The sequence below is a fragment of the Dermacentor variabilis genome, chromosome 1 (assembly GCF_050947875.1).
Source record: "Dermacentor variabilis isolate Ectoservices chromosome 1, ASM5094787v1, whole genome shotgun sequence".
Taxonomy (NCBI): Eukaryota; Metazoa; Arthropoda; class Arachnida; order Ixodida; family Ixodidae; genus Dermacentor; species Dermacentor variabilis.
Window position 1 is genome coordinate 286,456,036 of NC_134568.1, and position 27,882 is coordinate 286,483,917.

At 47.3% G+C, this 27,882-nt stretch overlaps 1 protein-coding gene and 1 long non-coding RNA gene across 2 annotated transcripts in view; one reads left to right on the forward strand and one right to left on the reverse strand.

The window, feature by feature from the left end:
• Pde1c (Phosphodiesterase 1c) overlaps positions 1 to 27,882 on the reverse strand; it is a 658,667-nt gene that overhangs the window by 569,293 nt on the left and 61,492 nt on the right. The gene's annotated exons all lie outside the window — the stretch shown is intronic.
• On the forward strand, positions 646 to 26,423 carry LOC142573859 (uncharacterized). The gene is made up of 3 exons (XR_012826360.1): positions 646 to 768; positions 15,190 to 15,296; positions 26,299 to 26,423. It is a non-coding gene; the product is annotated as an uncharacterized LOC142573859 (long non-coding RNA).

Consider the following 27,882-nt stretch of genomic DNA (forward strand, 5'->3'; position numbering starts at 1 on the left):
CTAATATAGGGAAGTACTTTCCCATGTGTTTGTCGCGCGGTATGGTATGAACATTAGAAGCGCTTCTGAAGGGCAGATATATATCACAAATGGTCCACGATCGCTTTTCCCTTGTTTCACATAAGTTACAGCGAAAGCTCTAAAATATGAGGAGGGGCACATACTGTGGATGTGACGAAGTATATTTCAGCGAGCGAAATCGGGCTCCTTAACGCGACTTTATATTCTTCGCTATGCATTTCGCTCTTTCGTCATGCCAAAAAAAAGGAATGGCAATCCCGCTTTCGAAAATTAAGCCGGTGGCCCAGGGGTCGTAATACTGCTCATCACAGCGAGTTCAGGGGGCTCAGTTGCCATTGGGCGATGCATTAGCACTAACTGCAATCCCATAAATTGACGCAGCCCCGCAAGATCCATATCCAGCAAAGCTCGCTGCTGCGCGCGCCGCACAGGGCGATATATAGGGCTCTACGCTGCAGGCGAGACGGAACCGCGCAGCTCGTCAGCCTGACACTCACACGCGCGCGTCACACGTCATGCTGCTCGGCTAGAACAAGACAGGACAAAAAAATAAAAGTAAGGAGACGGTTTGACCGCTGATACAGGCAGAGTGGAAATGACGCTGTCCTTCAAATGAATGCTGCCACCGACGCGTGAAAGCGATCGAATCTTCGCTGATGTGTTCCAGGCGCTAGAGACGTAGTGAGGTCTGCACATGACAGAATCGGCGGAAAATTTCTGTATACTACAGTTGAAGGCAGGAGCTATGTGAGTATTTTTTTTCTTCTGAATTTCGTTAGACGTTCTCGAGCACCTCACTCCAGATGCGTGTTCCGGGTCATCTGTTCAGCGCAGAGAAACGAGATCAAGCGGGACACAAGAACAGGGCGATCTTGAGGCCGGAAGCAAGAGTGGCTACAGACTAATTTTTTTTTATTTGCTCTCACCTGTCGAATCGAAACTTCCATCAAATGATATATCACACTAGTTCGGCAAGCTTCAGTATAATTACTTTTACGGCAGTCGATTTCCTTTCTAACGGGAACAGCACTTTGAAAGGAACACGTCTATGAACGCGTCTAGGAACGCGTCAGAGTTAAACGATGCTGGATATTGTGAGATCTTTGTGGCAACGCGCTGTTTACTTGCTGACGATTGCCCGATGCCTCATTGAGAGGAAGGAAACGTGGGTTACATATACGTTATCAGGAATAATCAGTACACTGGGGATTATGCAACCCAATTTCTACGCCAGAAAGTTTTGTAGTGGAATCATTCGTGCTAATGTAATATGTTCGAAGGCAATATATTTCGTTGCAACGAGTGAACCTCAGCTTGGTGTAACAGAATGAACCACATTTCTCTTATGTAGCAACCACGGAATTCGATGGAATTGTGGCTATTAGATTACTTATTTGTGAGTTACTAATTTGTAAGTAATTCGTAGTTACACTTACTAATTAGGGACACCGTGCCTGCACATCATGCCGCTAACGTGACAAAACACAGCTGCGCAAAGAATATATATGTTTAGGCGTTGCAAACGAATGACGCTTAAAGTGGTATTCAGTCTTTTTTGCACAACTTTGAAACTCTTCGCAACTTCCAATATCAACAACGAATGCTGCCGTCCATTTCTTTTCACAGCTTCACTCACAACCACTTCACATTTCTTGTTTCTATATTATTCGTTTTACAAAACAACTTGTTCTTGAAAAGTGAGTATCTGTGAGTAAGAATAGTTTGTCTGTTAAAGCAGGAGATGTGTATTCTTTGCATATTTGTGAAAGTTCTGCTGGCGTGAAATCACAAATCGCGACAACGCGAAGTTGTGAGAGGCCAGTATATGCTTTTTATTATTATTTTTTTTTTGGTACGCCCAAGCTAAGTTTAAATTTCGCCCACAGTTTTGGATTGGCAACCAGGCCGGCAACTTATTTGAATTTATGCAGTCAGGCTCGCAATGCGTTTGCGCAGGAAAATGCGCAAGGCCTATAGCTGCTTAGTGTCCCATCAACATGCCGGCCAAATGGAACTTCGACATGAGGCTACGCTACCGATAGCTCAGCGAGCGTTGTCGGAAGCTGACCAACTTCTTACCATTATTTAGGATGAGGCGACGTGCGGGAAACCATAACAATTTTTTTTTTCAGCGACGGAGAGATTTATACACATCTTGCAAGATTATTCGAAACTGAAGTCATCAATTAACAACAACAAAAAAAAAAGATCTTCCGCCGGAGAACGAACCGCGTCCACGAGGACACAGATAAAATCACGTCCGCGGAATAGCTCAGAGAGGACATAAATCCGGACCGGATGCAATTCCGTCTCCTTTATCTCGGCGCCCACCACTGGCGCCGTAAACGGTGCGCGGCGCCACCGCGGCTCGGCCCAGCACGGCCCGAGAAGCATCTCGGGCACGTGGCCCCGCATCGCAACAACCTGGGTGCGAGTGCGCGCCCGTCTGACACGCGCCGCCAATCGTAAATCGCTCCGGCGTGGTCTGTGCTTAAACCACTCGGACGGCATATATACGCGTACACACTGTACACACTCGACTTACGTGACGCCGAAGCATACGTCTTCATTATTCTTCCCGTTTCCGCCCCCCCCCCCCAACTCCGCCCTCGAACAGCCGCTTGTATATACTGTGAATCCACACTGTGCGCATATGTACATACGCCATCCGGCTATTTGCATCCTGGAATATTTCACGGGACTCGCTGCTCTATGCAGGGTCCCGCTTGAACCTCGGCGAGTGTATCTATGCGCGGCCAGTGGGATTCCTCGCCCTGCTTCTCCGAAAACGTGGTAAATGTTCGCGTTTATTCTTCTTTCAGATCATGCATTTCAATTCCGCCGCCGTGCGTGCGACAGGCCGCCCAATTTTTATCGCAGCGAGGAGTGTTTCGCGCAACAGCAACCTTTTATGAGAGAGCTGCGCGGCACGAGTTTTATACGCAATCTGCGCTCTGAATTGCGGCAGTTTATCGTGCGGTGAACAATGAATGTTGCAACCGTTACACCCCCGATAATCGCGCATAGTGTAAATCACTGTTCCAGATTCGCATGGCCTGCACAACGAGGCCGCTCACAGTGGCAAATGTTTGGCTGTATGTTTAGCCAATCTGCTGTGTGCGTTGACGCTTTCCCGACCGTTACTTACGATCCTAAGCAACATTGTAAACATTTATTAATGTAAATATTTGCAGCCCCCCGCGTGCGCTGTAATCCCGATCCATCATTGTCAGCTTGTACACAGTGCTCGTTTTCAATATTAAACAGAGAGAGAGAGGCTTCAACCGAAACACTCTACTGCCGAGGAATTGCTGACTCATATGGAAAGGATGGATGTGAAATCAGATGAAGTATGATAAAAAAAACAAAAAAAAAACTACCGGACTCTCTTGTTACGAGAGCGAACAACAAGTTATGGCGCTAGCCGAGTAGAGCTCACTTTTCCTATGATACATGCCTTATCACAAGCACTTCAAAGCGTGTTTTCGTTAGTTATACAACGTGTCGACCACATTACGAGAGACTGCTCATTCACTGACATTCCCTCTGACAAATGTATCTGATAATTTCGGGCGTCAGATAATCACACGAGGAACCTGGCTGCATGCACAAAATAAATCTGTCTTTTCACTGTCACGCGCACACCGATCCAGAGCTGCAGCACCGCGAGAATCTATCCTCCGCGAAAATGCGCAATTGAGGGTGCGATCTTTTGTATTATATGTGACCTATACATACGCACATGCGTTACAAGCAATTATTTTACAAGTGACTAGCAGTTGCCGAACCGCAGCAGCCGTGGTTCAGTATAGTTAGAAGACTTGCTCGTAACTGAAGAGAAAAGAGTTTGAACCACAACGGCAACAAGGGTTTCGTTGCTCTAACAAATAATTTTTTATGCCCGACCAACCGAAAGAACGAAGGCATTACGAAAAGACCTGTTGGGGAACCGTTTATAAAATGGCTATTGCCATAATGAAAGAAAAGAAAAAGAAAGTGGGCGTTTTACGTGCCAGAAGCACGATTTGATTAAGAAGTACGCCGTATTTAGTAGACTCCGAATTATTTCTGAACACCTGGGGCCCTTTAACGCGGCCCCTAAATCTAAGTGCACGAGCGTTTTTGCATTTCGCCCCCATCGAAATGCGGTGAACAAGACCCAATGTAGCGATGGAAGGGTCAAAGTAACTACAACTCCGATTGTGGGTATCTTGGAGACCCGTTAACACCGCGGAGGGGCCCACGCCGATTTTTGAAAAGGAATAAGGTATTTCAACGGCAAAGGAGCTAACCGAGAACCCCGAGCACCGTGTTTCAAAGGGCCCGAGAAAGCCGTAACGTTTGTAGCTAACCCCTGAATCTCGAAAGCGGCGCGCGGCTCAAATCACGTCCATTAAAGAAAGGTTTCAGTAAAGGAACGCTTTTAGCGCTCAGAATACAATGGCTAGACAGACGCCCTGGATCTTGGCTTTCAGAGAAGTATAACAGGTAACGATATACGCTACAGCGAATAAATGCAGCCCTCCGATACTCGTCCGGGACCAGGGCGCTGCGCTTTTCCCCGCGCTCGAGCGGAAAGCACTTGCGCGCAGCCTTTTTGCGTCACGCCAAGTTGTTCCTCGGTTCCTCTTTCAGCTGGGATACTTCCAAAGTGTTTCGAACATGACGGATGACGCTAGCTTGATCTCGACCAACCCATTTTTTTACGCCAGAAAAGAAAAGCGGGCAGAAGAATAAAGACAGAGAACGAGTGAGATAAAAAAATAAAAGCAAGGAAGGAAAACGGTCGTGACTTGCACCCCCGGTTCTTTCAAGCGTGAAGAAGCAATGTCTAGGCGTGAGCGAAACAAGGCGCGGAGACCCATAACAGCCCCCTCGCAAGCACCTCCTCCCAGACGCAAGACTGTGTCGTCCAATGCCCATTACTCAGGGTCGGGCTGGTGGGCTGGGACACCTCTTTACCCCGAGCGCGGCGTTTTCTTACGAAACTATAGTGACCTTGACCCCAAAACAAGTTCTTGATCTGCAATACAAGAACTTTGTTGCCTTGACTGGGTTGATACACTATCTTTTTTTTTTCTGTAGGGGCGGGGGGCGTCAACTTGCGAAAGGTTGCGAACCACTTAACCTTTCGATCGTTTCCCGGTGTGCTCACGCTGGGTTTACGAAAAGGGGGGCGGTTCATGACATCCCATCCAGACTGCTCCTGCGGCATGCGTCTACCGGAGCGTATTTTGCCTCGCTTTGTTTCCGAGCGCGCTTTCTATGCGCGCCTTGGAAGCCAGGCGTAAGAGCAATGATGGTAAGGAGGATTACCGTGGATAATAGCGTCGAAAAGAGTTTTCAGGAACGGATTTTCCTAGAGAATTAAGTTTGTCTATTTTATCTCCTTAGCTCCTGGCGTATTTTACTCCGTCCTAAGTCCTGCCTTATGATAACATTACTTTTATAAAAAATCAACAATGAGCATGCTAAACATGTTATTTATTATCGTCGGGGAATCGCAATGCTTCTCAGTCTCATTTAAATGAGCATATTCGTTTCTGTCAGTCTGAAAAATATGTTTAAATTGTGGCAGCCAGGAAGCCAAGTATAATTATGCAGCCCACAGTACCTGATGGTGTCGCGCCTGCTAGACGAATATATTTCAAATCCACCTGCAGCACGTGCGACAAGCACGCAGACATGCATCAGCTTAGACTAAGGCCCCCTCCTTTGCCCCTAATGAGTTAAATAATTTTTGACATAGTTGACAGTGTAGGGTAGCAAAGCGGAGCCTAATAGCTGGTTAACTTCCCTGCCTTTCATCTTTATCTCTCTCTCTCTCTCTCTCTCTCTCTCTCTCTCTCTCTCTCTCTCTCTCGTTGACATAGCTGAAGATGTTGGCAACTCTTTTATCTCCGACTTCTCTACAAGTCATAAGCTGTTCCTAACGAAATTTATTATAAACAGCATACAGACCTGAAAGCACGCGCCTTTTACGTCAATAATCATTGATTGCTTGTACTGAGTGTACTCTTATTTCCGGCGAAGAATCCTCCTAATACAGAAATAAGCGTTTAGCACCGGCCTCGGGCGTAGTACGTTGTTTAAGATTTTGAAAAATATAGCGAACTCCTGTACGAACTATCTGGGTACGTGGAACATACCTCTGCCTTCCCCCCACATTAGTTGTCAAATATTCGCCTTATAAAAATAGAGCGTGAATGTGCTCGCTATCTTTATAACGAAAGCAGCCAACGAGCGTGACTCATAACAAAATAAACTAAATTATTTCCCTTCGCCTGGCGGAATGGGGACAAACAAACGAAAACTAACAAATCAAGGGCGGCTCAGCACTGAACAATTCTATTGATTGAAAAAATATGACCAAGTATTTGTGCTTCTAATGTACTAAAATTTGAATTTCACGCTCTGTTAATGCGAGTTGAAGCACTTGTAATACGTGGTACATCGGAAATGAGGATATTTTGTGCGTAATATTCAAATTGAAGTGCTCTCGATCGTACTCCTGGTTGGAGAATACCGCGTCTCATCCGTTTGTTTCCTTTTTGCAGAAACGCAAGCGCTATTCCGTTCGTAAAACAAACCAGTGGTCTTTGTTGTTCTTGTTGTTGTTGTTTTCGCTGCCAATGCGCCTAACACTTCTTTGCTAGTTTCCTCAAGTTTTTCTGCAACTCTATGGATCACGTAGCTATCTCAGAATTTGATCACAACGCTATTGAATTAGAGGCTAATTATAACGTGTTCATGTGATTCACGCAATGACTCATGCACTGCATGAGTGATAGCACACATACTCATAGCATATACACACACGAGCCTTTAGCGTCAGCGTGCTTGAACCGCTGAGTACGATGTGGGCATAAGTGTTCAGCCAAAGAAAACAAGGTAAAATGAACTAACGCGACCTAAGAACCAACAGACAATGACACGAAAGAAAGCATAGGGGAAATTATTTGTAGTGTAGCGAAGAATACAGGCGTGGTGTTTTGGGCTCATCAGCAACGCCTCGCTCGCGTATATACAGCTCGCGCGCTCTGTACCTGACACTCGATCGACAGGCCTGCATGTGTGTATACGACCTTTCGAGCTTCCTGTCACTGTCTTCCAATATTATTTTCATTTCTTTGTTTAATTAGCTGTCGGACTTGCTATCGGAATTGTGCGAATTGTTAACTTTATTCTTTTGATTGCCGGCACTTTGGCCGCGTATTGTTCGGCTAAGCTAAGAGGAGCATCCGACGTCACCCATGACCTGCAAGTACCTTTTTCTTTTGATTTTCTTAGCTAAGATTTAGGGATAGCTGGCTCTTTCTCAGGCCGAACTCCCCATATCTCGCAGCTATAATAAAGAAGAATAATAAGCCAACCACTTCTACCCGCTCATTTCATAGTTACGATATCCGATAAGCCTCTTCCCGTTCTTCAGTTGTTCCCAATTCGCGTGTTGAACGCCTCATTTTCCCGGGAAGACCGCGAAAAGCGCGCAAGAAGGTGTCCCACTTTCTTGCATTCTTGCCTGACTGTGAACTAAGTGATACCCAGGCGGCGCAATTTCCGGCACGGGATGTCCACCGCCTGTATTGCACCAAACCCACCGTGCCCAACCTACCGCCTGCCCCACCCCCCAACGAGCCATCCGCCGCGCGGCTATACCCCGGGGCGCCTGGACACGCGGCGGCGCAAATAGACGTCGCTGGCAGGGAGGGGTCGCTCGCCGGTGGTCCGCGTCTTTAGTCCGCGTGCTTGCCGGGCACGTCGCCGGCTGGACAAGGGGGGCGTCCGAAGCCGCCTCTGTGGTGTAACAAGCGCCGCCCCGCCACCATCGCCGCCGGAGAGAGAACCCGCATTCGCGTCTAAACGGGTTGCGGCCGGAGAGGCACCGGATTTGGCGACGCCATTCCGGCGACGGCACGCGCTCGGCCGGGTTTGGTGGCACCGCCCCCCCCCGCACTCCGATATATACCGGTCAGGCGCGCCGACAAGAAGCCTTTGTTAGCCAGGAGGCCTCATTAGAAGCGCGCCGCGCGGAGGAGAAAGGGAGGAGAGCAACACTGGGCGCTGCCCCCACATAACAAGCCGGGTGTCCGCGCGGCGACGCGCAACAAGTCGAGCGCGTGCCAGGGCGGCACTCCTCGTTACAGGCACCCTACGCTCGCAAGCCTGGCTGCAATTACGAGCGCGCCGAGAGAGGCACTCGAGGCGGGGGCCGGTGCCTTGGGCCGTTGTCGAGTGCCAAAACGGCGGCGGCGCGCGTCTCCCGCTGAGCCGGGGTCGATACACCGCGGCGCATCGATGAACGAAAGCGCAGCCGATCGCGCGGAAAGCTCAAACACCAACGCCACACTGCGCGACTCGCGTCAACCGAGTGCTGGCGAGGCCGCGGTCGTTGCGGCGAAAGTGATAGCGGCGCAGACAGTGTGTGGGAGATGTTGCCCACGCCAGGCCTTCGTACGATAGCGACGACAAGTCAATCGAATCTGTGCTGCGGCACGCGCACTCGCATACTTTTTGTACGCTTTACCGCCCTGCAGTACATCTATACCTGTGGTGAAGCGGTAACAGGCGCCACTTGCAAGCGCCAGAATGCTGGACGCGGCGTGAATTCTTTCCTTTTGAATATGTCGCGGATTTCCACGTTCGATAGTGTTTTCTTTTTGCGGAGACGAGGTGGTGACGGGGGACGTAATTACGCAACATCTATTGAACAAGTGCGGTCGACAGCCAAGGAAACCAGGCCAGGTGAGAGCCGGTGTGCTACAGTTTAATTATCCGTTGTTCTGACAAGTGGCTCCTCGTCTATCAAGGGTCGATGTGGGCAGAAGGAAGATATATCCGGTCAAACTGCAGCGTCCGCGATATTTTGAGATCTTGGCGGAGTTTCTGAAGCAAATAAGTGGGCACCTCGCACTTTATATTACGTGTCCCACGTAACTTTGGTTATAATTTAAAAATATGCAAGTGCCTCGTAACTGCGCAGCAACAAGGTAATGTTGTTTGCCGTCGCCTCGAGCAAGTCACCTTTTTTCTTTTATTTCGCCTAATTTCATAATTAGCCATTACTAATTATTATTAAGTGCGAGAAGTGGCGCGGCACTTTTTCCCATTTGGCGGGGTTTCTTTCATGCTCGTACAATAACCTTTATGTGGCACGTATTGAGCAACAGAAGGCTGGATAAGGAATTTTTCAGGATGGCCTACAATTTTATCATTGACAGTGTTGCTTTGAATATAATGTTGGAGCAGTTGATTAAATAATAATAATAACTAAATATATAATTAGGCGAAATAATAGAGTAGTCCGACTTTTTCCAAACGACGGCAAACAACATTACCTTGGCTCTATCGAGCTACGCGAAATTTGCATATTTTTTTTTTAATTTTGTCCCAGTTAAGTTACGTGGGACGCATGGTATATAGGCTCGGCACTCGAATCAGAGTCACAAGGTTGCTGGTGGTTTATATTGCTCTAATTATAAAAATATGGTGCAGATTTAAAACGCAAAAAAAGCTATATAGACAGGGATATCTAATCACGTACACCCGTGAGCAAAAGTATACGCACCAGGGATTGCGTGATAAAACTAATTTTCTCCTCTGTCTGTGAGTGCAACTTGAAATTAAAAACTGCAGTCCAAACTTGGGATTACGAATTTTCTAGTGCACTCGTCAGTTTCCGCTTATGCGCGTTAATTACGACGGAATTCTCTTTTTTTTTTTTTCGGCGACACTGTGGTCCATATAGTTTTGCTCACGGGTGTACATTCTATACGAATTCTTTTCGACCTGTGTCACTCTCTTGAGGATTACCCCGACTGAATTGTCATCAAATCTACCATTCAGTACAGCGGAAAATAATGATGGAATAGAAAAGATAAATCGCCTATGAAAATTAAGAAAGTAATAAAACTTTGATCAGCTCAAGAAAGCTTCTATCCGAAATTGCTTCATAGGCGGAAATTGTCGCAGCATATTGATGTCGCGAGCGGACAGAGTTCAATGCATGAAATTTTGTTCATGTTTTCAAGTATATGGTTCGCTCCGGTTGTAAGTTTCCGAAATTGGTTTCTCGGTCCAGCTTTAGTTCTCACTCTCTTTTTCTGGCGCAAACGCAATCTACGTTGGCAAAATGGAACCTATACGTAGAGCAGTAAACCAAAGCAGCAGGTCCATATGTGATGGAATTCGTCAACGGAACAGTTAAACAACGACCATTTGGAGCTGCATCGGGGCCGCGCTGTATCCCGCACTTTTTGATCACTTGTTCAATAGTATAGCGAATTCCGCCAAGTGCCTGCCGCTTTCTTTCTTTCTTCCTTTTTTGCTTTCCTTGTGCAAAGCAATGTGATCAAAAACGAACGTTATCATGGTACGTCGTTAGGCTCAGTTAAGCTGACCGGCTATCGTCCTATGTCTATGCTTTGAATAGCTGTGGCCAGCACCACTTATAGGCTATAGGCGTTCTGCTGCTGAGCAGTAGGTCGCGGGTTCGATTCCCGACCTCTTGCGCAGTGTATATTCGTCTCGGAATGGCTCCTTCGCTTTCATTTCGGACTGTGTTTGCAAGGACACATCGGCTGTCATTAGCATGCAGCAAACGCTCTTGCAATGTGGATAAAGAGGGAGAGGGAGAGAGGCCGTATGACCGTAACCCTCAAGCTTGGGTACTCACACTCCCAAGAGAGCAAGTAAGTTTTAGCAATAGCGACTTGCCGTATATATTCTATAGCACTTCCTGTCCTTTTTTGTCTTTTTTTTTTTTGCCTCGGAACCTTTCGCCTCAGAAAGTGGGACGGAAACACTGTATATCCCGTTCGAATCTTGCGTGGCTCACCAGCCGGAGTGCTGTATGTTTTTGTCATGTACAGAAAATAGGCCACTATAGCAAGAAGCAATCGGGGGTCTGCAGCAGTGGCGTAGAAAGATCCCACGGAGGATTACGCTAAGAGGATGACGCGGAGGCAGCGTGGGTTGCGGTGTACTAGGCTTATTAGTGCATCAAACGGGATCCGAACGCACCGCTGTGCAGACCCACGCTGGGATGGAAATAGGAAACGGGCTATACTGATGCACTGATCGCAACAGTTGAGTGGGTGCCGCAGACACATGAAAGTATGTCATGTCAATACTGCGAGAATACGCTAAACATGACATATATATATGAAAGGATCCCAGTTGCCGTGGAGAGGCTTACTGATCTCAGTCATTCAAGTCATGTAGGTGTTCTAGGCTGTCGGCTTAACCTCCGCTTTACCTACAATCTCTGTACTCATTAAAATTATATTTGTGACTTCCATTAACTGCTTTTGCCACTGCATTACAAAACGAGTAATGGAAAGCTCAGTGAGACGAAAGCTGGAAAAGTTGGCTGGAAGAGCGTCTCCCTGCCCTGCTGCTCCACACTGGGGTAAAGTGTAGTGGCATAGACAGAAGGCAGTGGTGAAAAATGAAGAGTAGTGGTGCAGTACTAGAATGGCGTGCTAAGAGCTCACTGTGCGAAGCCCCTATAGAGTTGCGGTGTCCTTGTGTCCTTGAGAAACACACACACACACACACACACACACACACACACACACACACACACACACACACACACACAACACACACACACACACACACACACACACACACACACACACACACACACACACACACACACACACACACACACACACACACACAAACACACACACACGATATAGGCTGTGTATCAAATTATCAATTATCTCTATTATTTCATTCCTGTCTTTTAAATTATTTTATCTCAAAATGTTTAACAATATATTTTCAAACTTCTAGATCATATCACTCCCATGCTCTAGTATTCGTATTCATATTGTTTTAGTTCTAAATGTAATTCAAATCGCCTGCTTCTTGGCCAATTGATCCCCCATACTGGGTATGCGCCAGTGCTTGGCAGAGGACAAGGCAATAACGTCTCTCTCTCTCTCTCTCTCTCTATATATATATATATATATATATATATATATATATATATATATATATATATCTCATGTGCTCTACAGTTGGGGCAAAAAGGTAGTAGAGCAATGTCGAACACCGACAACGAATGCCAGCAAGACTCGACCAACCCGGAATCCGCCGAGCCCGCTTCAACCGCTGTGGTTTCAGCGCTGATTGCTCATGGCACGCCATCGCAATGAGTTCAACGTCTGCCACTGGTTCTTTTAGGTATCCAGTGCGCCTTGAAGTTGGACATATGGTGCTCAAGCAGGGAGCTCGTCTGCGGTACTACGCTCCGTCTGTCCAACGACTTATTTTCACCGCAACCACCTTCGGCTGCTCTGTCTACTCACGAATATGTGAGCCTTCTTCAAGATCTTTTCCGGCATCTAAAACCCTGTCCGCCGCATCCAGTTCCAGCACGCACACCTTACATTTCAACTGACCTTGCAAACACAACCCACGTCTTGGTGTGCTATGGACCTGTTCGGCCTGCTCTCCATCCACACTACCTCGGACATCGCGGACATTCATGGCAAACCTGACACCATCGCACTTGACCGGCTGAAGCTAGCCTACTGCGAGGCGATTCCCGCAGTCGCATCCCTCAATTCAGCCCCGGAGGTCTCCATTCCGGTCGGTGCTCTCGCCCCTTCAGTCCGCCGAGTTTCATGGGCGTGCTCATATCGTTCGCTGATCATGCTGCTCTCTAGAGGGGGGCTATGTAGCGCCAGCGACATCGACGCGTTTGCCCTATGGAAGCAGACGAGGTCAGGCGATGCCAAGAGCGGCGCGGGAGCTTAGTTGGCTGGGAACCGAATAAACAAAAGATCAGGTGAGTTTGAGCTCCGGTGCTGGAACAACGTCTCTCTCTCTCTCTCTCTCTCTCTCTCTCTCTCTCTCTCTCTCTCTCTCTCTCTCTCTATCTCTCTCATGTGCTCTACATACCTCTAGTTTTGGTATACTATATGGAAGGCGGAGCTTCAGATCGCCTTAAAAATAATAACTTGTGTAAGGCATTACCTTCAACATTGTGTACATGTCTATACCAAGAGATTTTGTTAGTAATCCGCAATCCTAAATATGTGCACCGCTCCACTTCAGAAAGAAGTTGCTTGGTAGAATAATAAATAAACAACATGGTTTTTTTTCTTAAGGAAAGTCTCATAAAGGCAGTTTATTTTTCGAAATTGATAGGCATTCGCTACTGCTCACACCAAGAAATAATTTTTCCGATATCAATATTTACCCTGATTTGTTTCTGCACCAAGTTAGCCAATTCATATATAAAGCACATAATCATCAACATACAGTTTAATGTTCACAGAAATGTGTTTAACAATGTCATTTATAAAAAGCAGTAAAAGCAAGGGCCCGAGGACGAACCCCCCTGGAGAAAGTTTTTATCCTACCTTCTTGTCTCGTTTATACTAAACCGGGTGTTTCAGCGAGCACTTTAACAATTTCGTTAAAGGTTTCCTGTGGCCGATAGCCCAATAGCACAATTCTCGGTCATGAGCTGGCCTGCTCGAAGAGGCAGACATGCACAAAAAATTGAAATATGTAATCGACTAATTAACAAAAAAATCACTCATTCAGTTTTTAGCTAATGACCTTATGGCCCATCTTGCAATGTACAAATTCTAGCCGTGGACTTCGCAAGGCCGATCCACTTGGAACGAATTCTCGGGATGACACCGGTTTCGAGATACAAAAAAATGCCTGAACTTTGCGGACAAATGCACTGGCGTTCCAGTTACTTTTTCGCTTAACGACGCTTTGTTGTGAAAGGAAACGGAACGCCAATGCATTTCTCCGCAATGTTTCGAGGTCTTTGTGGAGCGACGCCATCGCCATTACCGAGACGGACGCGAACCATCACCGCGGTTCCCGAGCCTCTGGACATAGTTCTCGCAAAGTGGGCTCGCGTGAACGCGTAATCTTTCGCGAACTTGTCGGCAGCTTGTCGGCAGCCACGACCGTGCGAGTTAACCTAGACCCAGATGCCATCTCGGCCGGCGTCACGCCCGTGGCGACGAACTGACGGCGACGGGGTGTGGACAGCTGCTACGCAAATTGAAAGAGCAAGCAAGCGGCCCTCTCGGCGTCCCTTGCGCCGTCGCCGGCGCACGTGCTCGGTAAAACATCGGGGAGCGAAGGAAGACAAAAAAGAAAGCGAACGATGCAAGAGACCACTGATCCTCGCGCGGCGCAGAAACTATACGCAAACACGAACTTCCTGAACAAACACGGTGCGATAATTACGAGCCCGTGGTTCAGGGACACACGCCAAGTGTCCCTGGGCTGAAATACGGCTATCGTACTTTAAGAGAACTTTTTTTTTTCTTCTTTATTTCTGGCACCCAATCCAGGCACTCCTGAAAACGCGGAGTTCCCTCCATCAATCGGGTTATATAGGATGACTATCCACCGCTGGCGGTTAACGTTGCAGATCACTCGATAACCACAGATGTTCGTGTAGCTTACTAAAACCGGCGAGTGAACAGTGGAAGCCAATGAGAAATAAGAATAGAAAAAGGAACACGTTGGGCACAAGTGGAAGGCCTGAAGAGAGACAGAATCTCGCGACTGTTCATAACAAACACAGACGCAAGAAAAAAAAGAAAAGAAAAAAATATGCGGATTCTCAAGCACTGTGGGAATCGCTGCTAGCGAAGCTTTCTGTGCTGTTTCTGTTGACTGACGATAATTGGAGGCTATGTTTACGGCGAATACTTAAGATGATTAGCGATAGAGAGAGAGATAAACTGGGTGGGAAAGGGAGGGAGGTTAACCGGGAGAGATTCTGGTTTTATACTCTGCATGTCATTAGCGCTTAGTGCAATATTAGAGTGGTGAGATCATGTAAAACCCTGCATGCGTCAGGCACGTATTCAAGGGGGGAGGGGGAGTGCGATCCCCTCTCTTCACCCCCCAAATGCAACTATGCGCCCATTTTCGCAGGCGAAAGAGGAGTGCAAGTACAATCAATGATGCACCCATTTATCTCCCGCAACAGATACGCACCTGCTCCCCACCGTGCAAGAAGGAAACTAATTTCCAGAACATATTGTCATAAGCATGCGCAAAAATAACCGCTAATGTTGACGCTCAGAGTCGGGCAAGAGAGCCCAGTGTCAGTCTCGAGGTTTCTTTTCTTCCTCAATACAAGCGAGGGAATTTCGTTTTCGATCCACGCAGGGCGACCGAGCTTGGAGTGCGCTGCGAAGTACCACGTGGGTGCGCGGTCGACCCAAAAAATACTATCGGGCCAATTATTCTTCTGGTTATGTAGAGGAGCACTACAGGTGAGCCTCGTACACTTCTTATATTTACGATCTGTGAATCTCTCTCGGGCGCCGCTTTGCAAAGCACCGGACAACAACGCTATACAGAACTTGCAATTTGTCCTATACCAAGGCACGTCGCCAATGCTAAGCTTAAGTCTGCGCAGACCGCCTTTGAATTTTATGCCGAAGATATGAGAACAATGCGTGCAGGCCTGTATGCAAAAAGGAGGAGGAAATAAAGAGAGAAGGCAGGGATGTTATAACCAGAAATGCGTGTGGTTGGCTACCCTACTCTGGGGGACGGGAAAGAATAGAAAGATAAGACAGGGAGAGGGAGGGGGAGGGGAGGAAAGCCGCGGCTGAGATCGCGCACGCGGTGTGCCTGAGTGAGTCAAAGACGTTCACATAGGCCAATCACCCTCAATAAATGCAAAAGAGCCTTTATAGCATTTTGGGCCGGCGAGCGATGGGGACGGTCTTCAAGTAGCGCCGGTACAGACAACGGCCGATCGTCCAGTCGTCGCAAAAAGCGGAGCGAAAGATCTGGAAGGCAAAATGGCAGGGCATGCAAGGAGAGGAGTTCCCACACTACGTGACGGGCGCTCTAGTTTAATTTCTCAGAGACCTGCTCCTGAAAGTTAGCACACTCGTCAAATTATTTATAACGGTCGACACTGAAGAGAGTGAAGACATATTTGCGGGCTGAAGGACAGCTTAATCGGCTGGATCCCATGTCCATTCACCGGATGCAAGCCACCGTCGACGAAGTTATCTCCGTGTTTATGGAGAAGCCTAGGCGTGTCAAAATCGCCGTGTGAGGAAAACCTTGAGGCGAAAGCCTTAAGTGCCTGGTTACAATGGTCATTCCCAAAGAAGGCGACGTCTAGTTCAGTGAGACAAAAAATATCATCATCAGGAATGGATCATACCCACGTAAGTAAGCAAAAATGGAATGGCTGAATATGAATGACGAAACAAAAGAAAGAAAGAACGAAAGAAAGAGTGAAAGAACCTTTAGATAGAGCATTAGGTGCTCGCATGTGTCGTTGAGGTCTACCTACAGCGCCATACGTTTACTTCACACTACGGCTCGTTATGTATTGCAAGAAGTCTCACCTCTCCGACTGTATAACTTAATGCATTACAACGCGTGCAACAGGCTTTCGCCTTCACTTGTTACAGGAGTCTAACATACTGCCTAAATTTAAAACGTTTTCATAATAAATAAATAAATAAATAAATAATATACATAGATATATCCGGGAAAAGAGTTTGTTCGGGACAGTGAAGGGGTTGGGTCTCCTCCGAAAAACATTCCTGGATACGTTGCTGACCCAGTCACACTAACAGAAGAAAACAATGGTAGGCGACCCTAATCTTTCACTTAGGTGTCTCTTGGTGGCACTCGCACGTCGGCGTTGGTGTTCTTTAGGTTAACTTTAGGTGAACGCAACGCACGAACCCAACTCGGAGGCAACAGTTTTTCATCAGTTAGCCGGTTGAATATAGTGCCACCTTCTTGTGCGTGACAACACTAATGACGTCATTACTTCCGCTTTCTACGTCCTGGTTTTCAGGAATTTCGTTATAGTCGTGCTCACGTGGCGGGTCTCTAAAGTCTACGTTCTGTGCTTTGGTGTGCGGTAATCAGTGATTTCTGATTAATTCTAATTATTTCAGACACTTCAGTAACTCAACTTGTAACTATACACTGATGACATGAAAAACTCCCGATACAGCTTTCTGTTGCCCAATATGTGCTATATATAAGTGTTTTTCCGAGCGTGAAAGGCACCCGCGAATGCCCGCAAAGTGCCTCGAACGGCCAGTCTTTATGTAGCACGTATTGAACAACAGAAAGCTGTATCGGGAGTTTTTCATGGCGCTCTACAATTTTCTCATTGACACTTTTCATCTAATTCTAATATTTGAGAAGTTGATTAATTAATTTGGACTAATTATATAATTAGGTGGAATGAGGAAAAATAATTGAGTATCTACAAACGACGGCAAACAACATCACCTTTGTTCTGTCCAGCTACGTTGCATTTGCATATTTTTAAGCTCTGGCTAAAGTTGGCTGGGACACCCGCTATAGGCTGTCAAGGCAGATGAAGGGGACTATTCGGTCGACTTCGTTTGCATTGGCACAAGTTTTCTCATTTTAAATAGCAGATAAGCGTGGGGTCCGCGCAGCAGGACTGACTGTAAATATTGCAGAACTATGCTTGACTCTTGAAGACGAAGAAAAAAAAAATAAAAAGACTCGAACGAGTTATCTTGTGGTGGCGCTTGTCTAATGGCACGAAGGTCGCTACAAAGAGTTGTACTAGTACTCAGCCGCATGTTTTGTCCGGCGGCTTATGTTGAACTGGAAAGCCGTGGCTTCTGCCGAGCTTCTAGGGGTGATCGGGTCATTATTTAAATAATGCACATGGTTATTGCACCTGACATACAAAAGGAACAAACAAAACAGGGAATGTCAGGCTTGATTCCGCCTGGACTCTTGCATGGTAAGGTAGACTCCACGCTCGACCAGGTATCATGCACTAGCATGGAAGTGCTAAATTACGCATAAGGCTACTAGGATGACATGTATAAGATAAACCCGCCGTGGTTGCTCAGTGGCTATGGTGTTCGGCTGCTGATCACGAGGTCGCGGGATCGAATCCCGGCCACGGCGGCCGCATTTCGATGGGGGCGAAAACACTTGTGTAGTTAGATTTAGGTGCACGTTAAAGAGCCCCCAGGTGGTCGAAATTTCCGGAGTCCCCCACTACGGCGTGCCTCATAATCGGAAAGTGGTTTTGGCACGTTAAACCCCATAATTTAATTTTTTTATGTATAAGATAAGCGATATCTGGTTATTTTACCTATCTGCCATCTGATTTCTCGACTGTGGCGATTACTTAAATTTCTTTCTAGTGATTTTTTTTAGTGACTCTTGCGAACTACTAGAATATGCGAGTATCCGTCACCGGTCCGGAACAATTCAGTCTCTTTAAACTTTTCTCCCATACATTTTATTTTTTCCGACGACTTGCACTGAAGAGTAAGAAAAAAAATTCTCAGTTCCATTTAACATAAAATAATTCTTCTTATCTGAAACCGCGAAGATTGTTTTAAATGTGACGATGCACCTTGTTTTGTCTGTATACTCTGTGCGCAGGCTTCACTTCTGACAGAAATTTAGAGTTATCTCGATCGACAACGGAGCTCTCTTGAAAGCGCGAGCCGTGCATGCGAGAAGCGTAGGTGTGAAATAACACAACCCTCCCGACCGCATGTAATTGGTGTAGTCGTGTGTTTGTCGGAATACAATGACGAAAACGCAAGATTTCTATTTCTCGTTCTGTTCTTTCGCGCCGTGAGTAGCAGGTATGCCTAATATTTCTAGAAATTGAATCGAGTCCACACAGGGTTGTGGGAGTTCAAAGCGTGGAAAAGAAAACGGATGTGGGGCAAGGTTGTTCGAGACGCTAATTTAGAGGCGTTCTTCGGGAACGACAGAAAGCTGAGCTAGTTGGTAAGGATTCATTATGCAAAATAGAAGTGAGGCGTGCAGACAGGACACAAGAGTAGAGAAGTGGCGTTCGTGTTGTCCACTTCTCTACTCTTGTGTCCTGTCTGCACGCCTCACTTCTATTTTGAATAATGTTCTTCGGGAGGCTCGACAAGAGTGGCGCACCTTTCCGGCACCGTTTCTGTTTGAGACGAGGAAGTGCGCACGGAAAGAAAATCGCCCTGGGCGTAACTCCGCGACCAATTTCCGTTCCACCACCCCTCCCCCCTCAAATATTACCGGTGACCTCTTCAAGGACAATACTCCAAGCTAAATAAACAAACTAATATAATATGCCTCGTTGTCAGCCTCCTCCACCGCAACAATCTTGACGACTATCCAACTGTCCGAAGTGTCGTCGACGAATGCCAGCTGCCTATAAATTGACTTGCCGCCAATATTATTGCCGCAATGATGATGAAAGGAATTGCTTCCTGTTCGCAACAAGATGAGTGACAGGAGCCATCGGCACAGGAGCACCATTGCCTGAAACAGAAGTAGAGAAGAACAAGCGTTGTCAGGGAGCCTCTCAATAATATTTACAGCGCGAAATTGGGGTGGGATGTGTTGTTTTGTTCCCGCATCCCAGGGTCTGCGCATTCTTGCAGTCGATCGCGGAATCCAAGTGGTGGCGGTGGGGGAGTAAGCGAGAAGGAAACAGCAAAGACAAGCAGATAAATGGAAGCACCGCAACGACCCAAAGGCGCCACGGCCGGATGCGGTGGCATTTCCGCCCTGAGCGGTAACAAGGCGCCCGGGCAACGGGAAGTCGTCCAGCAGGGGCCAGCGCAGAAAGAAAGAAAGAAAAAAGAAAAGAACAGGGTGGCCGGACGAGAGGCCGAAAGCCGCGCGTAAGCAGCTGGCCTTTGCAGATTCCAGGCGCGACAGAGAGGCAGTCTCGGACGGCTTTGCCATATAAAGACGTGTCCCCACTCTCGAATGAAGGCACCCGGAGGGCAGAGAGGGAGGCATTGCACGTGATGCCAGAAGGACTCGACGGCCGGCCCGGCAGACACCTTTTCATCGCCGGCCTTATTTCATTTCTCTCCGCTTCGACATGGTCCTCTCGTGGCATTCTTCTCGTGTCGCAAGACGGCCGCCTCAGCCTTTCCACTGCTCACGTCGAAGGGGAAAAGCACGTCCTCGGGAGGCCCTTGGCGCGCAGCTTGAATACGGGCAATGGCCCAACATGTGCGTTCCTTGTCGTGCGAGTGGTAACTCTCCACGCATATTGGGGTCTCGGGAGAAATTTGCTCAGAACTGTGCGGCTCAGCCCATGCACCCTTTCTTGCGCCATACGACGGCTGTGACCGATTGGTCCATCTGGTTTGGTCCGTCTTCATCGGGAGGCCCCGGGTGAGGCGCCGAATACCGCAAGGCCCGCAGCCAACTACCGTAGCCAAGCTAAATTAGCTGTACGGCTCAGTGCGGACGATGCGCCGCCGTCGGAACAATAGACAGTTTTAGTTTAGCGTTTGTAACCAAACGTAAACGCATTACGTACGTAAAGAAATAGCGTTGTCATCACTGCGCATGCTCTGACCGTTATTAGAGCGTTTTATAATAGCGTTTGCAACCGAAGGTAAACGCATTACGTACGTAAAGAAATAGCGTCGTCCTCAATGCGCATGGTCGGGACGTTATTGGGTTTCTGCGGTTTACGTGCGCTATGCTAACGTACGTTATTTGGCTAGTTTAGCGCTCGAATGTTTACGTGCGCTAAGAAATAGCGTTGTCGAACATGGCGGCACCTATGGCTACCGCTTCAGCGTGAATTCTCGTGATGGCTGCGCTCTGAGTCACGTTGATCGCCAATAACTATTGAAATGGGTTTTCGCTTTCTCTGAACTCACCTGAAATGCTAGTTATCAGCGCATAGCGCCGTTCAACGGCGATTCCGGCGTCCGTACGCCTAACGAGATGCGTCAGCATAGTAACAACAGGATGGCTGCTAATGGATTGTCTTGGCTTGGACACGTTTGGCACGAGGCACCAGACGGCGCCCTGTTTTATAACGTCTTCCTTAGGTTTGCATTTCCGTACGGTAAACTAAAAGTCTTGAAAGGACGCGCACCGTAACGCCCCGCAAAGGTGATTACGCTTAATGTACGTAAGGCGACAAACGCTATTCTAAGACTGTCTAATCGCGCCCACCTTTTGCAACACCTTCCGTGCGCAAGGTTACCGGCAGACGAGTGCTGTACCCGTGGTGTTCTTCGTCGAGGACGTGACGTCCGGGGAGTTACAAGTACTCATCAAGGGGCAAGAAAAGGGTGTGTAGGAGACGGGCACGCTTCCGTCACGCCAGTGATAGAGGAGTCACACTCATTTGATTTTACACTGCGTTTCTGCAATAACAACGATGACAGTGCTTTAGCGAACGTTTGGTATGTCAGAAAAGAGTGATTAAAATTTGGAGGACGCTTAAGCTCACCTTTATAAGTGGAACGCGATAGCATTCAGAGATGCCTGACCGCTTCTCACGCTTCCAGGCAACTGTAGCTCACGTAACCGTGTTCGTCCATTCCGGTGTAGGCCTCGCGAGACGGTCTCGCAGAAGCCAGCACTAAGCCACGCGGAAAAGCCAGATTACAGGAGACACGAGGTATGCGGGAAAAACAACATGTCAGAGTCGCGCATCCCCACATGCTTCATTATATTTGTTTGTGGCCCGTCGTTCTCAAATTCCCGAGGAATAACTTTGTCAAGAATGTAGAACAAGGTATGAGCAAGCTTAGTGGCAGAATGGTGTGGCCATATAACCCGCATATGCCACATGTCATATAGCAAGACCGGACATATAGATATACCTAAATATACACGGCAGTTTTCGTTCAAGGACGACTCCACCGGCACTGAAACCTACGCCGGATTTTCTGCGACACGGGCCCTTAACGCTTTCGCGTTAAAAGAAAAACGGGTGACGACGCCACCATACGACATTCCCGCACTACCTCCACGTGCCGCCATAAATTATGAAAGCATCTGTTCGGAATTGGTCTATTGTTTATTGCGAGCCTAGCAAATCTTGTTGACTTTTTTTTCTGTAGAAAAAAAATAATAAACACCCTGACACGAGAAAGTCTACCATGAAATGCTTTGCCGTCGCACTAGCGTACCAGCACCGCGGTCCGGGACGCGAAATTTAAGAAAAGGGAAACTTTGGCCTGAGTTCTCTCTGTTAGTTATCAACGTTCCTCTGCCAAATGAATGGAAGTATAGTCTAGAAGAATAGTCGACCAGTCTAATGAGATTTCGTGTTACTCCTTAGAGTTCCTTTTACCACCACGATAGCCAGCTTTTCTTATTATATATTGTACTCTCTCCTGTGGCCACTATGAACGCTTTATCGTCACCACTGTATCGTCATCAGCGGGACACCTTTCGTGACAGAAACGTCCTGCTCACCTCGTAAGCAGCAGTGACTCGTACGAGTACACGCAATGATGAGCTCGTAGCTTAAATAGTGGGTATACCGCGCCTTTCTTTGGGTCGGAAGTTGGTGAGTATGATTTGCTTTCCTTTTCTTTCCTTTGTTTTCATTTGTTGTCTGAAGAGCGGCAACGAGCGATGTTTGACGAAACTGCCCCAGATCAGTGGTACTGGCGAGAGTCAACGACAATTTACGTATAAGGGATCGGTTACAGACTGCCAGAGCATGAGGAAGCGTGGTTAACATGGCTCATGAGCATTTCATGCTTTATATCTAATCAATTCTGAGCAAACGCTTTTCCTTCGCAATAGCAAAGGAAAATACTACAATAGCAAATACTACAAGCTGGCCAGTCGAGGTAAGTTATTGACGTTGTTTACGATGAGCAAGTTTACTCGTGTACCTAAACGTTACAAGTACAGTTTCCTACACAGGAAGCCTGACGCACAAACGTATGTATAACTATTTACATAGGAAAAAGTTAGTGGTAAACGCACAGGCTGCCACAAAGGTCACAGCTCCAGTAGACATTCTACCACTTCCTCTTCATGTCCCTCTTGGGTGCATGGTCCTGTGAAAATGCATCGTAACGATATCCTTATCGATAACTAAATGCCAGTGATGAAATGAAGGGGTGGACCTGAAACTACTTCCTTAGCAAGCTCTCGGCCCCGACGATGAGATCCGCCATGGCGCCATGATCGAGACAGCATTGGCAAATGTGACGTTATTGAGAGAACCCGACACAACGTATACGAAAAGTGCACTCTGTTGAATACTGTCGCTTAGAAAGCGACTAGTGGAACCAGCATTGCTGGCATTTCGGCATCCCACTAAAAATCATTGCACACCCTTTCCCTTACCCCCAACCGTGGCTGCCACTTCACCTCGTTTGTTCTTAAGAGGAAGATGGGGAAAGAGACACAGCTAGAAGAAAGGAAAGGCAGGGCGGTTAACTACACGCGCGTCCGGTTGACTACGCTGCACAGGTAGAGAGGGGAATATAGGGACGAAACGAGAGAGGAAAAATAAGAGAGCACTAGTTGCGCGATCTCTGTTGAAACACGTACTGCAGAAATGCCCTAATTGCTTTCTGCACCAGCAACCCGCACGACCATGGTGCAAGGATCTTCGGTTTCGAAAACGACATTGAGTCCAGAAGGTTTGCGTCCACGCTGGATATCGTATCGGGCGCAAAGGCGCACCAAAAGGTGCTCAATAGTCTCTTCGCTTCCGCCAGAGTCGCACATACCCGTGCCACCAATTCTTATGAGGAACGGGTAAGCTCATGAATATACACTCGCCGACATTTGTAACGAAGTGCTTCGGATTCTGAAATCGTTTGTTATGCAGGTCACTTCTTTGTAAAGGTCGCGCATCGCACAGTATACAATAGAACCGGAACAGAATTATTTCTTCGCTATACAGGTCCTTTCGTTGTGGAGGCGTTCGTTGTAGAGGCGCTCCACTGTATACCACCTCGGACCAGAGGTGGCCCAGCAATGTCGCATCAACGCAGCAAATGCTTTATATCCGCTACAGCTTTAAAGGATATTTCAGTATATACCGGTGAGAGTTAGAGAGGTTAAAGCAAAGTCCAGTAAGAGTGTGCCATAGTTCGAGCCAGGAAATTTCTTGCCGAAGCAATACGCAGCGCCGCCTCGACTAACGTGGGCATAACTTGCCAAAGCACGTACGCTTGTCGCCGGCCCTTGAACAGATGGAGTGGCGCGCACTGTATGTTGCCTTATGCGAGTTTGTGTACGGATGAAGTTGCAGCACTAGCAAGCGGCAAGCAAGCGGGCGCAGCAGAGACGCTACCAAATGCGGGTCATGGCAGGTCCCCTGAAAATGTTCCAGCGAGAGGAACGGCCAAAACGTTGCCCCGCATAATTTTCCGCACGACGCAGCTTCCCGCTATCCCGGCAGCAAACCAAGGTCACATACGGAGAAGCGCGACTGGGCGCCGTTACACGGGATGCGCGTTCACTGAGCTGAACGGTCGTAGGTACCGGTTTAATATTTATCGAGATCTTGTGAAATTAACCCTTGCACAGCATTGCGTGTACTACTGCACGCGTAAATCGCGACGTCCCTTCGCGAACCCATCATGCTCTTCGATCAGGCGCCTCATTAAATTTAATCTCCTCCGGAACACTTTCGAGCGGACGCGCCTGCTTCCGCGTATACTGCTATAGCGCCCGCTCAGGCCACCAGCTACAGCCGCGCAGTGTCTCCTAATAACGGGCCGCAGGCAAAATTGCGTTAGACGCTTGCGCTACACAGCGCACACAACCGTCGGTGGGTATCAAGTCGATAGACGCTCTTACGCTCTTACGCTTGCATGCTCGCGCTGCTCGTGCCAGCGTTCTTTCTCTTCTTTTTTCTTTTTTTAGCCTTCGAGCAGCGGATTTCTCGTGGCGTCCTTTGCTCCGATCTGGTCGCTAGAGAGGGAGCGATAGCGTCCGCTATAGTCGAAGCGACGGAGACAAATAATTGGGTTTTGCGGCTATCGCAGAGACGTTCGATTCAAACTGAACCTATCGAGAGCAGCTTAGGAGCAGAGGTAAAATGACGCTAATATGAACTCCAGTTTGCTACCATCTCACTTTTCAGTCTCTTTGCTAATGAATATTCAGGCTACTGACTTAATATTCAAGCGAAAGCCGCATCTCAGCATCAGTGATGCAGATTTTTTTCTTCTCAGGAACCACTGTGTAATCTGTGCTCAGAACGTTAACACATTGGTTACACAGATGTATTCGCTGCAAGCTGACGTGTCAACGTTGCTGCTATGAATTTCACTTTGTATACAATACTGACTTCCTGAACGGTGGTTCACAGTGCGAGATTAGTGTCGACAGTTCCACAGAAGCCCCGCTGCTTATAACTTGCGTTGCCTCAGATAACAGAAAAATAAAAATAGGGCTCATATTCACAAAAACATTCTTGTATACGCGCGAACTGTCAGTGGGTGCATATATCCGCCAACATCAGTCAACAGATTCCAACTAATCTTGCCGCGGTCATCCGAATTGTCTTCGCTCAAGACAGACACCACCAGCATTCAGTAGCAGGCGAGGAGCAATTAGCGCTTGGTGTCCATGGGGGGTCTCTCTACACAACACGAACTGATCAGCGTGCTCCTTAGCTTCAGCGACCACGTATTCGCCAATGCGTGCTTCCCTCGCTGACCCTTCTTTCTTCCTCTTTTTTTTCTCCCCTTATCTTTCTGCGGTATAGGGTATAGCAAGCAATGAAGGCGTTGCTGCAGTACTTCAAATAGACAGGTCTGTGCGACCACCTACCTTATAGACTTGGTGCGCACCTTCAAGTGCGGTTGCGAGTATATCGCTCTCTCTCTCTTCTCTTCTTTTTCTCTTTTCACCCCATTATCCGTTCTTCCCTAGTGCATGGTAGCAAACAGAACGTGCGTCTGGTTAACCTCCCTGGTTTTCCTGATTTCTCTATTTCCTCCTACTCACCAGAACAGGCGCATGCAGCATGGAACGACTGATAAGGAGGTGGAGGAGGAGGAAATAAAGAGTGAAGGCAGGGATGGTAACGGCTGGTTAGCGTCTGGTTGGCTACCCTCCTCTAGGGGAGGAGAAAGAGGGAATATAAAGATAAGATAGAGAGAGGGAGGGGAGTGGATGGAAAGCCGCGATGAGCTCAGGCTCTCCGCGTGGCTGATAATGTGCCAAGTACACTAACTTGGTCGAGAGTTCTCGAACTGGCTGTGGCATCTGCTGCAGTGTATAGAAATGGTCAGCAATTCAGTGGTGTTCACTGCACTGAAAAGATATCGCAGGCTTATCTTATTCTGTATTAAGAGCACTGCTCTTTTTTTTCTTTTTTTTTTCTTTTTTGCACGTGGCATGGTAGCTTCGTTTCGCCTCTTGAGCATGCATTACTTGAAGAAACGGACATTACTTGCAAACCAAAGCACCATGTACATTTCACTAACTAGACCGTAGGGAATTTACCGTTTTCAATGCTAAATTTATGAAACCTTGCTATTGCAGTATCGGCGCTCGGACGAGTTCAAGAATTGCCTCTTCAGTAAGCATACTGAAGTAAGCACCAATTTCGAGAGATCCGTCCCAAATATGTGCCATGAAATAAATTTCATCTGCAAACAGCTTTTTCAGCCCAACAAGCGACACGGACGTCACAGAAGCACATATGGGCAACGCTGACTCTCAACTAAATGTTTACTGCACAAGACGCGAACCCTAAGAAAATGCGCATTTGCATCAAGAAAGAGACCGAAAAAAAAAACACGATATGCAAAACAATCTGTTTAACGCTTATGCGTTCTTCTGAAGAATGCGACCTCCTTGTCGCTTAATAACATAGAAGGCTGACTGATACAATGCGCACTGTTTCGGCCAATGTGGTATGCTTCTATAATGTTACTCTTTTGTTCATGTCGCTGTGCCTGTCTAACCTTGCTGTGTTACTAAACATTCACCCGCATTGATGCTTCGTGCAGTGCGCTATACACAAGGTTTGAGAATCGTTCCTTATTTTTTGTTGTGCTCAGGCTTTCACGCAATCTGACGTTCGCGCATCTTCCAGTTTGCTCGATACAGGCATTCTGCCGCAGGACAGAGGTACCTGATAGATTACATTTGTGGCGCAGAGAATGAACGGGCTTCTGTATTCGAGAGCGCACTTTGTTTTCTATTTAGAGTCACCTCCAATCTTATGTTTCCCACGTGTGTAAGTGCTTTCTATATACCTTATTAGGGGCTGCGAAAACAATGTTCACCCTAGTGGGACGTGACATTCTTCAATTTGTGCCCAAGCTGGGGAACATTTGGCATTGCTGCGGGCTAAGTTGAGCGTCTTTCTGTTCACCTGCTAGATGCTGAAAAAGCGGTTTTAAGATTAATCAAAACCATCTAGCCCGACTGTCTGTTCTTTTAAGAAATACATTATTTATTTATTTATTTATTTATTTATTTATTTATTTATTTATTTATTTATTTATTTGAAATGTTAGAAACTTTCATCACGGCCTTCACACGACGTTTGATTGTCTACTGAATACATAAGTAGATCACGCGACGAAATGAACAAATAACGCGCGCACACGCATACACACAATGACGAGCATTTAGCGCCAGCACTTTTGAACGGATGAGCAGTGAAGTGAATGCGACAAGTACTGTGTGGACATTAAGTGCCCAGACAAAGAAAGCAAGCTGAGATACACTAGCGTTACGTGTAATTCTGTCCTGCAACGGCGTGAGCAACGTCTCTTAGGAACACAGGGAGCGGCATTGTGCTTAGGCTGCAAGTACGGGTACAGATATCCTTCCGTTGGCACACCCTATGAATGCTTTTATTATCCGATTCTACGTTCTGACTTGTTCAAGTTACCAAACTGTGGAAGCGGAAGTTCGCAATGTGCACGAGCGATTTTACAAATGTGCTAGAAATATACAGTATACAACTCTACTTACAATAAAAGCTGCTGTAGGTGAATTTGACTGCTTTTACTGTCACATAAGATAAACGGATAGCAAAACAGACCGATTTCAACATACTCAGAGCAAGGACAGTTCGATATGCATTGATAGACTTTCAAGAAGGTTTCATTA